Below are 14,763 nucleotides of genomic sequence, written 5' to 3'. Positions count from 1 at the left end.
ATATCTTTAGTTTCAGCGTTCTATATAAAAACCGAAATACATAAAATAAATCGTCATGTCGCCATCTCGAAATATACGCATTTTACCATATAACAATGCGTCTTAAGTTTCAAAATGCAACGGAATGATGATGTGCATTCTAACACTTTTCCCGCTGATGAGGTGGAAGCTATGCCGACATTTACTGACGACTACCGTATAATTTTTCTGCGTTTATTTTCACGCTTTAAATCTTAATTTCGAGCTGTCCTTGTATATAACGGAAGTACTTAACGTTATGTGTTTATGTACTTACTAAATACTTGGAAGTGACGCCACGTTAAAGGGCAAAAAGTTAAATTTCGCCGTCAAAACAGTTTATTTATATTATGAAATGTCTTATTCGAACGTTGACATTATTGATTTAACAGTTTATACTTAGAGGACAATACACGGCTGAGCCGTGCCGGGCAGTGATAATCGGGCCCGCAGGGAGCATAACTGCCCGAGCATTCGATACAATCATTTGAAAAAAGTGATTTAAAATCAATATAGATAAACGGATGGAACAACAAAAGATGGAATAACAAATCTTGTTATTGTATTGTTATATGAACCGGATTTAAGTTGTCATCGAGGTTAGTGTGTCTTTTGCTATAAATTTTTCTGTTTGACGAATCTTGTTAAAGCACACATAGAGGAATCAATTTAATGTGCAGATGAGTTTCAGTATCAATCGATATTTATATTTTCCAAATTGTGCGCTACGTGTCATTATAACTATGTTCGATTATCGATTATTTCGTTGAGTTGTGGTTTATTGTTATTGATCACCGTCGGCTAAGACTGAATGTGGACGCCATTGTTGAATGTTGACGTCGCGCGCACACTTTTTGAGGGCCGATTATAAATAATGACCCCGCAATGGTGATAATGACATAGAAAACTGTACACATTTGTTACTATATACAATAAGGTATGTATTATAGTATAATTATATTACTGCGGTCATATTTAGTTGCATCTGTAAGAAAAATGTGCTTTTATTAACGAATGAAAATATGAACCCAAGATTGCTTAACTCAAGCAATCATTGATAACTGTTTATTTGCCATTGTTAAGGAAACTGTTCGATTGCCTTAAATAACATATGTACAATAAGCCAATTCTTTATAATGCAACTTGGAGTTTATTATTCATAGATATATGAATAAATAAGTGTTCACATAGTCGGGTAAACGAAATACATGGCTTGTGGTTATTATTGACAAATTATATATAATTTACAAATATGAACATACACGTCTAAAATGGACTGATAACGCGAACGATAAAACTGTTCAACTAGGCCCAATGTTTATGTAGTTATCTATTTCTTTTATTTGATTAACACGCCTATTCAATTGAAGCCGAATAGATTTTGACCCATCTTTTTATCTAGAGAACATTTTCACTTCCTGCTTAGTTCTGTATGGTACTTTAAATATTTTTAACTAGAAATTCATTATGTGATATTTAAACGACTTGAAGACATGGACGTGCATTAACTGTCGTATTTAAAGTAAAACATTCGACATTAACAACAGGCTCGTAATATAGTGCTTTAAACTATGGTTTCTATAATTGGATATGTGCTTCTGATACTCGGCGTATACGGTAACTATTTTACTTTGTTTAAACAACTAATCGCACGTAACTTATTGCTCTACTTTTAATACAAAGTAACTGTGTATAAAAAGGCGGCTAGACGGAACTGGAAACTCGTAACTCGAAATAGAATCATATAAATTTTCTTAGCTTATCAAATGTTATTTCCTCTTTCAAGCCCCTTTATACTAGTAGGTAAACGCGTACACGTTTCTCGTAGAAACATTCGGTGTAAGAAAATATCGCTTTTTAAAGAAACCTTCAAAGAAACTGCTATTCATTTAATTTGTTAAATAAGTTATATCATGTGTGAACACGTGCAGTAAAATATGACCACGATAACGATACTGTATTTTCCTGGTGAAATTATAACTACAATAAATAATGAGTTACTCAAAGGTTTTGGTTCAACCCATCTGGTTACAAATTGTAACATGATATTGAAAGCTTTTTGAGTCTTGCAATGTAAATAACAAACACCTTTGTATGAGGTTTTTACAAACATTATTTTCGTGAATGCGCCCACCATTTTCATGATTGTTTTGAGGAACTTTTAACAGTTTCCATGTATATTTCAAACGTAATACTTTTCAATATACCATAAATAACAGCTGTATCATACATGTATATACTATCAGCGTAGGTTTAAATTCAGATTTTAATTCATCTTTTTGCTGAAACATTGAACTCTAAATTTGTTGAAGCTAGAATTATACAACATGTTTTAATATCAAATTTAGTTGCCATGGTAGCTTTATAACCAATCCTATTTTGATTTTAATATAACAAACCAATTTTCTTCTACCGTTATTAGTTATATATAAACAGCGATTCCAGACGGAATAGAGGGCATACTAGAGTTATGCATACAGATTAACCTTGCACATGGGCTCGATCTTAAAGCTCCCTGATTTATTTAGGCGTGAAACAAGTGGTTCCTTGTTGAACAAATGTGCACAATCCTAACGCCTCGGCTTATCTCGGAAAACCGGGATAAACCTTATAGAACGATCGGCGACATTCAGCCAAACTATCAAATTAATTGAAACCTGATAACAACTGGTAACCATTGTGTGTATTCTATAAAAACAACATACAGCAATAAGTTCATACTATATTAAGGCAAAACGAGGATATTTTGCGCTGGTGTGAATATCGAGCAGGTATATAAACGGATATTATTTAGCTGAATCAATGTCGATATACAACTGCAATTTATATAGAAATGTCAAAAACAAATATGGAATTGATTCAAATATAGTTCTAGTACTGAGATCCAAATTTGTATATGAACCGCGAATATCGAGACAGATTGAATTTCGAACCAGCACTCAAATTCAAAGATGAAAAGACGATATCAAGCTGGTGCGAATATCGCGCTAGATCTGAGATATGAATTTTTACATGAACTAGGTTGAATGCCGCGCAAAAACTGACATCGAACTTCAAAGGAGAAACGCGAATATCGAACTAATGTGAATATCGTGCTCTCTCTTAGATTGAAATGTAGCTGAATATTAACCTTGTTATTATTTTGCACAGAATAGGTTTTTTTTACAAATAGTTGGTATTATCGCCCGCCTTTGATAAACAGTCTGTTTTTATCAACATCTACTTAAAATGTGCTAGGTTTATCAATACGTATGTATTCATTTAATTACATTAAATGTATTGCTTTTACTGATTTCCTTGCTTATGATTAACGAATGTATAATATGCAAAACACACGACATATAGAAGTACCACCTTTATGAAAGGTTAAACTACCCATATTTAAAAAAAATCTTTGAGAGTATTAACAACTTAAAACATTTTTTCTTCCTCAGTTACATCATGGAGTGGTTTCATCAAATATGTAGCAATGTTGTTATTTTTCTACCTTTTGGTGAGTGTCATTAAAGATTTAGTATCGTTTACATTCTAATGTTAGATCATACAAATGAACTGAATATGTGGTTTGCATATTGATTCCCAAACCTATGTATGTCCTCAATAAAAGTACTCATGGCTGTTTATGATTATCCATTTGAATCGTTTAACGGTAAAAGGAATACACCTGTATTGTCATGTTGGATGACTTGCAAATTTGTTTTTAAGTGTATTTATGTTGGTTTACTTCAGACAGAAACATTTTAAACATGTTTTATTTATTTATTGTTTTATTGTTTTTAATGTATCGATAGAACTTTTTTGACATAGCTAATGTTTTAATTGCAATGCAATAAGGCCATCATTTTATATGTTCTGTTTTACGGGACCGCCGACCCTAATTTTTGCCAAAATGAAATAAAAATAAAAGTCAATAATCTTAATTTTATTTTCCTTTTTCCCGCCGACCGTGCAATTTCATAACAATGAAAAATAAAATTTGTCAACGATTTTTTGCCTATTCCCTGAAATGCCCGAATAAAAAATGGACTTATCCCGAATCTTGCTTAGAATCGGCTTTTTCATTGGTCGTTTTTATTGAAAACAATTGCCATTAGCCAAGATCGAGCTTGTCGAGTCGTCGCCAAACGACAACTGACATACGTATTGTTCGCGGATGTAGCCGAATACGATTTTACGTTGCTATCCACACATCTCTCTCTATATTGCGGAGGATACCGACGATAGTCGATGAATCCCGATTGAGATGGCATGTTTTTACACACGTCCAAGATGGCGGCAAGCAGACGGGAAATTTGCGATAAGCGGCGGAAATGATAGATAACATTCAAATTGACAACGAATATCATATAGTTATTAGGGAATAATTTAATGCGGGTGTCATTTAACGCAAAATACTATGTTTGAGATATAAAAAAACTGATATTTATTAAAAATATGCAAAGTGAATGTGCATCAGGGAAATCAGTGTTGGAAAATTGGAATTCAGTCTACTCACAAAGTTAGAGCATTTAAGATGAGTATCGTTCAAAAATGGAAAGACAAACATGATTTGATTTATATGTTAGTGGATGTGTGTATAATCAGATTCATATGCATATTCTGCTTTATTATGCTTGTCACGCTGTATAGTTTACTGAAATAGCATTGCATTGAGGATGTCAAGTGCAAGATAATGAAAGGTAAACAAATTAGATATATTATTTTAACTCCATTTAATACATCATTAACACACCAAGAACACTAAAGCGTGTTTTTTTTATAATTGTTAATGTTTTCACCATAATATTTTGTTTAAAAAAATGCTGAATTAAGTTAATACTCTTAAAGAGGTTGTGATTAAATGGTGTATATAAGAATCTAAAGATTATCGCAAATTTAATATGCATGTGGAAAGATATTAACTAAACGTTGTCTTCATTGTAAGAAGACATTAAAGCAGCACTTTATAATATGAAAATGCTGTCAAACATGCACTTAACAATTTTAATTATGTTCTTATAATCATATTTGTAATGTTTATCGCGCTATTTTTTCCAATTTCATGGTTTATCGCGCAAATTTTCCAAATCCAAATGACACAGGCTGTAACAAAAAAAAAGCAAAATAAATCACTGACTTTTGTTGGGTGTATATATCAAACAGCACTTGATAGAAAGCCCTCACACATATTGCTCATCCTTAACATAATGCTTGTTTGCTTGCTATCACACTGCTTGATAGTAAAAACTGCATATTAAAATTTAATTTTTAAACAATGAACATCATACAAAGTAAAAAAAAACTTATAATAGATGGGATGTATTCCACAGCAAACCAGCATTTTTAAAGATGGCATTGCAGGCTTGGAACTTTCGAGGTGCTACATGTAGGAAATCTAGTGTTAGAAGTACAACAACATCATCACTTCTACACTATACTACAGTTACACTTCACGCCTGGCGTATTTAGTCTCTATTAAAGTAATATACATGCAAAAGGTCCTTTACCTATAAATATATATAAAAATATGTCTACAAGTATTATAAAAAGCGTCTACACCAGTGTAATGAGATATATAAACCACTTAAAGGTATACATAAGGTTAAATTGGCTGAGATTTTTTATTTTCAAAAATAAAAAAAATATCGGTTTAGAAAGTTGTATTTTTATTTTTTTGGTCGACTGCTCACTTTTAATGCTTTTTTTAAAATTTATTTATCCCCCCCCCCCCCCGACTCAATTTTTTTGAAAAATTATCCGTAAAACAGAAATAACCAGTATTTATGATGTTGTGTTATAACCCCCGAATAACCTTTATCTATGATTTTGTGTTGTAACCCCCAAATATTTCATAGTTCATTTTATTTATATTGGTTTCCTTTCTGTTTACTGGCATCCGTGTGCAGTTTTCATTAATGGAACAGAACTGTGTAGGTTTTAAAAAATCTGCTTCATCTTGTAAGCGTAAATTCATATTTTTCTCAACTTCAAGGGGAGATGATTCTGAACTTATTCTTACGTTGCTCATTTACGATACGGGTTGAGTTCACATTGATATGAAAACAATGTAAAAGTTTGAAAACTGTAAATTGCATAAAGAAGCTGCATTTCACAATTTTTTGAAATTAAGTAAAAGATCATAATAGAATTATTGCTCCGATATTCATCATTTTCAATAGGGTTCGAGTAATACTGATATAAAAACACTTAACAAGTTTGTAAAGATTCAGACGAAAGTTGTAAAATCTTTTAAACAAGTGGAAATGTTTAATTTGTCAAATTTAATAGAAAACAATTCTGGACTTATTGTCCCGATGTTTCTCATTTTAAATGAGGTAAAAATGCTCATTGATATGAAGACACTGTAAGTTTGGAAAGAATCTGATGAAAAATGTTGATAAAATCACCTAACCAAGCAGTTTTTCACTTTTATTTTTAAATTCAAAGAGACATAATTCTGGACTTATGGTCCGATATTGCTCATATAGAGTTTGGGTTGGGTCCTCATTGATAAAAAAAAACCTGTGCAAGTTTGGGAACAATCGGATGAAAATTTTGGACTTCGAACAACGATTTCAAAATTTCTCAAATTCTAAGGAAGATAACTATGGACGTAATGGTCGGATAATGCTAAGAGCCCATACCACCTGGATAGTAATACGTGTCGCGCTTCGCGCTGTATATATGGTTCTTAAAAAAAATTCCGAGGAGTGCTTGGCTCTAGGGAAACGGGTTGCTGGGACACAGCTCCTCCTTGATAAGCGGCTGCTTCCTTTATCGCAACTCATTGTAACAATCAATAATACGTGTCGCGCTTCGCGCTCTATATGTGGTAGGGATAATGCTTATGGCCTATCATAGACAACCATAAAAATACATGGATAATAGATGTGTTGTTTGCATTTATTTGTTAATATAAAAACACGTGTATTTTTTTATAAGATATTTAAGTGATGTAAGAAATTTTAATTAACGTTTTCACCACGCGGCATCCATTAATTTTAATAAAAATGTCCAATTGTAGTCAAATGGATTTTAACATGTCTACATAAAATAAAGCTTTATTTATATTTATTAACCTGACTGAAAAAAATTGTTAGCCGCCGAACTGTTCCGTTTGTGCCGGAACCCGGGATTTAACCGGGGGCCTTTAGATGATTGTTGCGTAAACAACTTCAGTCTAAAGCTCTCCCAACTGAGCTATAACGGCTGACATCATTTATGTTCTGCTATTTGGTGAAGTTGTGCATAGCCGTTGTTATTATATGTCTATTAATAAACTAATACATTGTACGTTTTTGTACCGCTACGCCTTCCAATAAACTAGCTTGCGCCATAGGTCGTCAAATATCATACTACATTGATTCTCCACTAAATAAGCAAATTAGAAATTATATATATATATGGTTTATACTGTATTACACTTTATCACACTTATTGGTCAAAATTAAATTATATTGAAATATAGATATAAAAGTGCACTGGATAACCCGTAAAGTTTTGACGAAAGATCGTACAAAACTTATTGGTTCTTTTCCCTTAATACATATGTCCCTCGGCCTTTTTCGACCACTATGGATAAGCTCTAATCCTTCTTTTAAAACCAAATATCGCTCTAGATAACAAAACACAGGGTTCCGCGAAACCCTCTTTCTCCTTCTCTCAAGCTGTAAACAGCTACCGATTACGAAGGCAGGGGAAAGCACACATACAACATACTTCCACGCAGTATCGGAAGATACAATAAGTGCGCGCATTTACTCACAGTGCAACCCCTAAAGGTGTTGATAATGTTGTAATTAAATATGATCAGTAAACAATTCTTCCCATATGTACACTATTAAAACGTGTTGGGTGCAGCGTGTCGGCACGGCTAGTAGGGCGCGCCTGGCGAAATACCATCTCGTCCGTGCACTTTGGCTCTGTTGACATGACCCACCCATCATGACAACAAAAGAATGGTGACGGCATATGTTGTTGTTGTTTTCCCTACTGTATTATAGATAATACTTTCCCGTACTGTAGTGTAAAGAGTGCATGGTGCCCGCTATATGATAGGAGTGTTAAATGAATAAGTTAGGTAATTCTAATTTACTCATGAATGCAAACCAAATCAAACGAAAACATAACACCAACGGTGGTGTTGTTTTTTCTCATGTCTATCGCATGCTCTCTCGTATCTTTCATATTATTTGGTTTATAGTGCATGATAAAATCCAAACTTGTTTCTTTGATTGAAAAAAAAACTTTGCTAGAGAAAAGTGTTCATATCTAGCTTTAAACACTAAAACAGCTTTTTTTACTAATCAGATATTAGATAATTACATCATTTAGACTTGTCTTGACTTTTGTTCAGCACTTTCTTTTCTTCTGGATAACTTGTTTGTTGAATTTTATGGTAAAATATTTAAACAAATTATCGGCGTTCCTATGGGTACTAATTGTGCGCCAGTTATAGCTGATCTATTTTTATCTTGTTATGAAAGCGATTTTATGTTAGAATTTTCTAAAACATAACAACTAGATTTAATAACTTGTTTTAACCTTACTAGTAGGTACATTGATGACATACTTAATTTAGATAACTCATTCTTTGAACAATATATTCACAAAATCTACCCGAACGAACTAGTCTTAAATGAATCTTGTCAATCTAATACAGACGACAAACGGGACGACTTTAACTTTGAAATTGTGAATTTTCCGTTCCTAGATGGCAACATCCCTAAAGTTCCATCCTATGGCATTTACATTTCGCAGTTGGTGCGTTATGCCAGAGCATGTTCATGTTTTAAAGATTTTAATGATCGTAATCGTATATTAACAAAGAAATTGCTAAAACTAGGTTTTTGTATCATAACCTTAGAAGTAAATTCGCTTAATTTCACTCAAAGTATGGTGATTTAATTTCTAAATATAATGTTTCTTTAAAATGGCATTAAACTAATGGAATTTCCCACCCATCATTTTATGGAGATGTTTTGAAGCGTGTTCGCAAATTAAAATATCTTAAAGAAAATGTTTATATTAAATTTATCAATTTAATAAACTAATTTTTATCAAAAGGATATGATGTTAACGTACTTAAAAACACGTGCTTGCTGGTTTTCGATTCACTATATCTTTCTTCTCGTAAAATTTGGAATAATTAATGGAATTGTATACGTTTGATTCTTAAATATTCAATCACCTAAGCTGGTTGTATTGGTAATTCAATTTTACAGTACCGCGACTTAAATATTTTTATTTTTATGTTACAGCACTGCACCTGTATTTTGTACACGTCATCGTGTCTTCGCTTATTAATTACGTCATATGATACTCTTTTTCTGTTCCTGGCTACATTGATTTTTGTGACGTCATCGCTTTTATATTTCTACATACCACATACTTTAACCGTTTGAATCTACGTGCATAGGTCATTGAGTTTAAAGCGTTCAATTTTAATTAGTTTTTTCTCTTTGACAGGCGTTTCTTGTTTGATTTATTTTTTAGAAGTCACATAAACAACCAAGCTATGTAATATGGATCTTTTACACCCATTATTGCTGCTTCTACCTGTGTTTGCGCGATGATGATCTCATTCTGAAATATTGACTTCATGACACTATATTCTTAAATCTTTTACTATAAAGAAGGAACGTAGTTGACACTTGTTCGTAGTTTCATTTCATCGTTCCTCAAAAAGTTGTAACTATGTTGCTCTGGTATCTTTCCTACCATTGAGTAATTATATGGTAATTAAATTGAATGCGTTTTAAGTCCATTTTATTATTGTTTAATTTGAGTTACAATGCTATGAGGTTAAATTTTATTTACACTTCAATGTATCATGAATATTGCTGGGCGAAGTGTGAGGTTGAGCGCTCTAAAACCGGTTTAAACCCCCAATGCTTTGCATTGACCGTTCCAAGGCGGTGACCCCAGCTTTATTCTTATATGTTTTCTGTTGTTTTGCATTGTGCTGTTTTGTGCTGTTTTGTACTGTTTGGGCAATCGGTCACTTTCCCTTAATGAAGGACCAACTAATTGTTTATAATAAAAATTCAATACTGCTCCAGCAGCTGGAGTTTCACTTCTTTATAATGATATTTCATATATATTGGCGACGAGTAAACAGTCTAATTTAGGAAGGAAGCTGTATACCTACTCTGCAATTTGCTAGATTCTCACTCACTGCTCATATATATAGTTATTAGTGTGTGTATAATTTGATTTAACAAATACCATCTCGTCCGTGCACTCTGGCTCTGTTGACATGACCCACCTTACATGAATAAAAAAAAAGAATGGTAACGGTATTTTTGTTGTTGTTTTCCCTACTGTAGTGTAGATGATGCTTTCCCGTAGTGTAGTGTAAACAGTGCATGGTGCCCGTTATATGATAGGAGTGTTAAATGAATAAGTTAATTCTAATTTACCCATGAATGCAAAGCAAATCAAACGAAAACATAAAACCAACGGTGGTGGTTTGTTCTCTTGTTTATCGCATGCTCTCTCGTAGTTTTCATATTATTTGGTTTATAGTGCATGATATTTGAAATACATGGGCGACGAGTAAACAGTCTTATTTAGGAAGGAAGCTGTATACCTACTCTGTAATTTGCTAGATTCTCACTCACTGCTTATATATATGGTTATTAGTGTGTGTGTGAATTGATTTAACTAATACTGTTAATACTAACCTAACTGACTAACATGTCTTCCGCGAGGGACGTTAAACGGGGGTGCAGTGTATCGGTGCTCTACACCGGGTACTTAAAAGAACAAGGAGCGCCTCTGGAAGCAGGGCGTTTCCTGTATCCCGCTCGACCCCCCACTTACACCTCTCTTGGGGTGTAAAGCACAATAAAAGCACAATCAATTTAGTAAACAAACTTTAAACAAAAAATCATAAATGGTAATAATTATAATAATGATAATAATAATAGTGGTGATAATAATGGTAATGATGATAATGATCGTTTCGTTAATGTTAGTGATGATTGTGATGCTGGATTGAATTATCTTAAGGGGTATTAAATAATTATAACATCTGATTATACTCTTTTAATTGACGTTTCGGCATTATGCCTTTATCAAAACAATGGAATTTAAATGTTAACTACATTTTAACGTCTTTTGACTGCACAATTTAAATAACAAAGAAAATGTTTTTAAACGTCAAATGACGTTGTACGTGATGACGTCATAAATGACGATATATAAAATTGCGCCAAAAAATGTAAAAATTCGCCCTAAATGAAATGACTATAAAAACTTACATATTTTGTCTCAATCTTATTTCAAATGTGTGCTTTATATATTTAATAAATTGTTATTTTACAATAAAACAATCATCATCATATTTAATTATGATTTACCTAAACTTGTTATAATAAATTAAATAGGGTAAACTTATTTAATGAATTTAATGATTTCAATCAATATCTACGTAAAATGTTATAATGATATTTGATTAAATAATCTTGCATACTTGTTTTTATTTTTATCATATGGATGGATAAGATAAATTGCATAAAGTATTATTATTTTTACATTAATTAATGTGATGCTGGAGTGAATGATGATGATGATAACAATTTTAATTATGGTTATATTAGGACAAAATTTATACACTTAACGAAAGATATGCCTAATCATTTATCTATTTTATATTATAAAAGATCTAATATGATTTTCATTTTTTATTATTGTAATATAATTCACCTTTTTTTAATACCAGTGAACGATAAGGTCTCATTGGCCACCGTGCACTGGTGTATTTGTATTTAAAAAATAAATAATAATAATAAAATAATAATAATTATTATAATAATAAATCTTTGGCGAAAACCCAAGCATTTGGGGTAAATTTGACCTACTTTGGTTCAAAATTAAAATATTTCCCCCTGAAAGGTCACAGGGCCGGGTCAGCACATATGGTAGTCGTGAAGACGCAGCGATGACCTGTAAATAAACTCTGACATTAACACAAATTGTAAAACTTGCACAAATGTTACAAATAACCATTCTATCGGTCACTATTACATGCGCGCGCATCTAGTCAGCGGGCGCTATTCTGAATAGCGCCCGCTGACTAGATGCGCGCGCATCTTTACCGAGCACTATTCAAAATAACGAACCTGTGTAGTTTATATACGCAAAGAGGAAACACATTTATATGAGGTATAATATATACATATATAAACCCTTTCTCTTGATATTTCAGCGCAAAATATCTAACTACTTCTTTCGAAATATGTACAAACTTTGATAATATTTAAATATTGAATGTCACTTTCAACATCGAGCAAGATAAAAAGCAAGTCTAATAGCTATTAGCAATAAATTGGGGCTGTGCAGTTCACTATAAATTTAAACATCTCGTTAACAAATATTGACAGGTCTACTCATATAGTACATGTAACCTGTAAATTAACTTCGAAAACACACACAAATATTGAGTTTATCCTTTCCAACCCACACCTTATGAATAACTTGACATAAAAAGCTGTCCAATATTTACTTTTGTCACGGCCGTTAATCACGCGCGCCACCTCTTTTTAAAAATGCATTAATAAATGAGCAAATGCAACTTCCTACGTGGCGCTTAGGCCCGGATGTTTTGAAATTTCATGGATAATTTTCCAGGGTGATTAGGATTTATATGTTTTTTCAACACGTTTCCAAATGGGTTGAGATTGTATGTTTCTGTACATATGTTGATCAATTTATAATCACACTACATTGGCCGATTTTAAAAACATATGCGAAATATGTTGAAAAAAATTTATCAAACCTAATCACCCTGTAAAATTATCCGTTAAATTTCAAAACATCCGGGCGCCACCTCGGAAGAAAAATTGGCTCATGTATTAATGCATCTCAAAATAAGAGGTGGCGCGCGTGATTAACGGCTGTGTTTGTGGAATCCCAAAACTTAAATGAACAAGCAGTGCTTGCATTAAAATGATTCAGGGTTTATACTATCAACTTCGCAATCTCGAATCAGTTTTGAAGGTCATGAATTCGTAATTTGGCTTTTTAACTGCATTTGCATCGTGGTGGGTGTGGTGGTGGTGGTGATGAGGAGGAGGAGGAGGAGGAGGATGGGGAGGTGGTGGATAATCATTCTGCTGATTTTCCATCTTCTGCTGATTTTGATGAGGTGAAGGGGATGTAAATGATGACGCTGATGATTATAATGAGGATGATGTGATGATTATAAGAAATGTAGTGTGGAGGATGACGAAGGGGAAGCTGATTTTATTATGTTGTCGGTGGTGATAATAATAATAATGGGGTATTTAAGTGTAGCTCCTGACTGACGGATGTTGATTATTATTGCTTTAGAGTTGGTATATAAAAACAGCACCAGAATATATATGATGTAGGATTAATATTTGGAAATAATAATACAAATCAGGCAAAATTATAACAATTAAAACACAGCCATTACATCACAGTCTGCTCTGCTCTGATTTGATGTATTTCTTAAGAATTAGGTTGAAGGCACTTAATCTACAATCAAATACAAAACATGAAAACATGCTTATTTTAAAGCAAATATTTTAACTAATAGAGAGGTAAATATTCATTTGTATTACTTTTACGTGACTATTTAAATGCCTTTAAATATTTTTTACTATAATAAATGAACATACTAAGTTAATACAGTACAGGCCGTGTGTTAGAGGGATACACGTTTACAAACAAATGTACACCGCACCATTTGGTCATAAAGACGAGTACAAATAGATATGCCTACAGGTACAAAATAACGCTTACAGGCACAATTTTGCGCGTATAGGATTAATTTTGCGCATGAGGGCATTCATGTATGCAATTAAACATATATTTGTATATTCTGCTTGATTTTACGTAAGCAAAACGTTTACCGTCCAAAGCATTTAGTCTTGTATAAGTTAATTTATAACAAGGCATTAATACAGGTATTAAAGCGAAATATTACTTTAATAGTAAAATAATTGATTTAAACTATACAAATCAAAACAAAATCTCACCATTTCGTTATGCACCCGTAAGTATGTTTTAATAAAGACTGGTCACAATTATACTTACATGCTCACATTGTACTTGTATGTTTATTTAAAAATATACAGGTTGGCTTGAATATCTGACGTTAGTCATAAACCATAGGCCACAAAATATACCTAATTCCAATTTACCCGGTACGTCGTGCATATTAACCACCATGTGAAAGCGATCAGGTCCGTATTTTTGTCAAAATAATAGAGTTATATTGTATTTGGAGAGCAAATAACATGTTCCAAATTGTATCGCACTATTTAACATTTCAACTGAAGGAAGCGACACTTTTTCACGCTATGCGCTATATACAACAATTAAATAACATATTTAAAATAAGAACATGAATCATCAGTGCTGTTTTAATAAACACACTCGTTCGCTGTGTTCTCCACCGAGAAAACAATAAATGGAACTCTGTAGTATTCCAAAGCAAACTTGTAAATGATTGACGTTTTTATATTTGGTTAGGTATTTGACAATTTAGGTGAAAAAAACATATCATACCATCCCTCACCGTTCCAGTCAACAATGACAAGAATGGTAGTAACATCATATCTATAAATAAATAAAGTAAAATATGAACTCATTTTGTAGAATAACCCAACCTTAAGGAAACGTAAACCATACAGGAAATATTTTAGATTGGACTGATTATGTGTAACGTGCAATTCATATTCAAATTACCCGATTGCTTTCATTTATGTTAATAGACATTCGGATTAAATAATATGT

Source organism: Dreissena polymorpha, chromosome 14 (assembly GCF_020536995.1).
Source record: "Dreissena polymorpha isolate Duluth1 chromosome 14, UMN_Dpol_1.0, whole genome shotgun sequence".
NCBI lineage: Eukaryota > Metazoa > Mollusca > Bivalvia > Myida > Dreissenidae > Dreissena > Dreissena polymorpha.
This window is presented reverse-complemented; position numbering follows the sequence as displayed.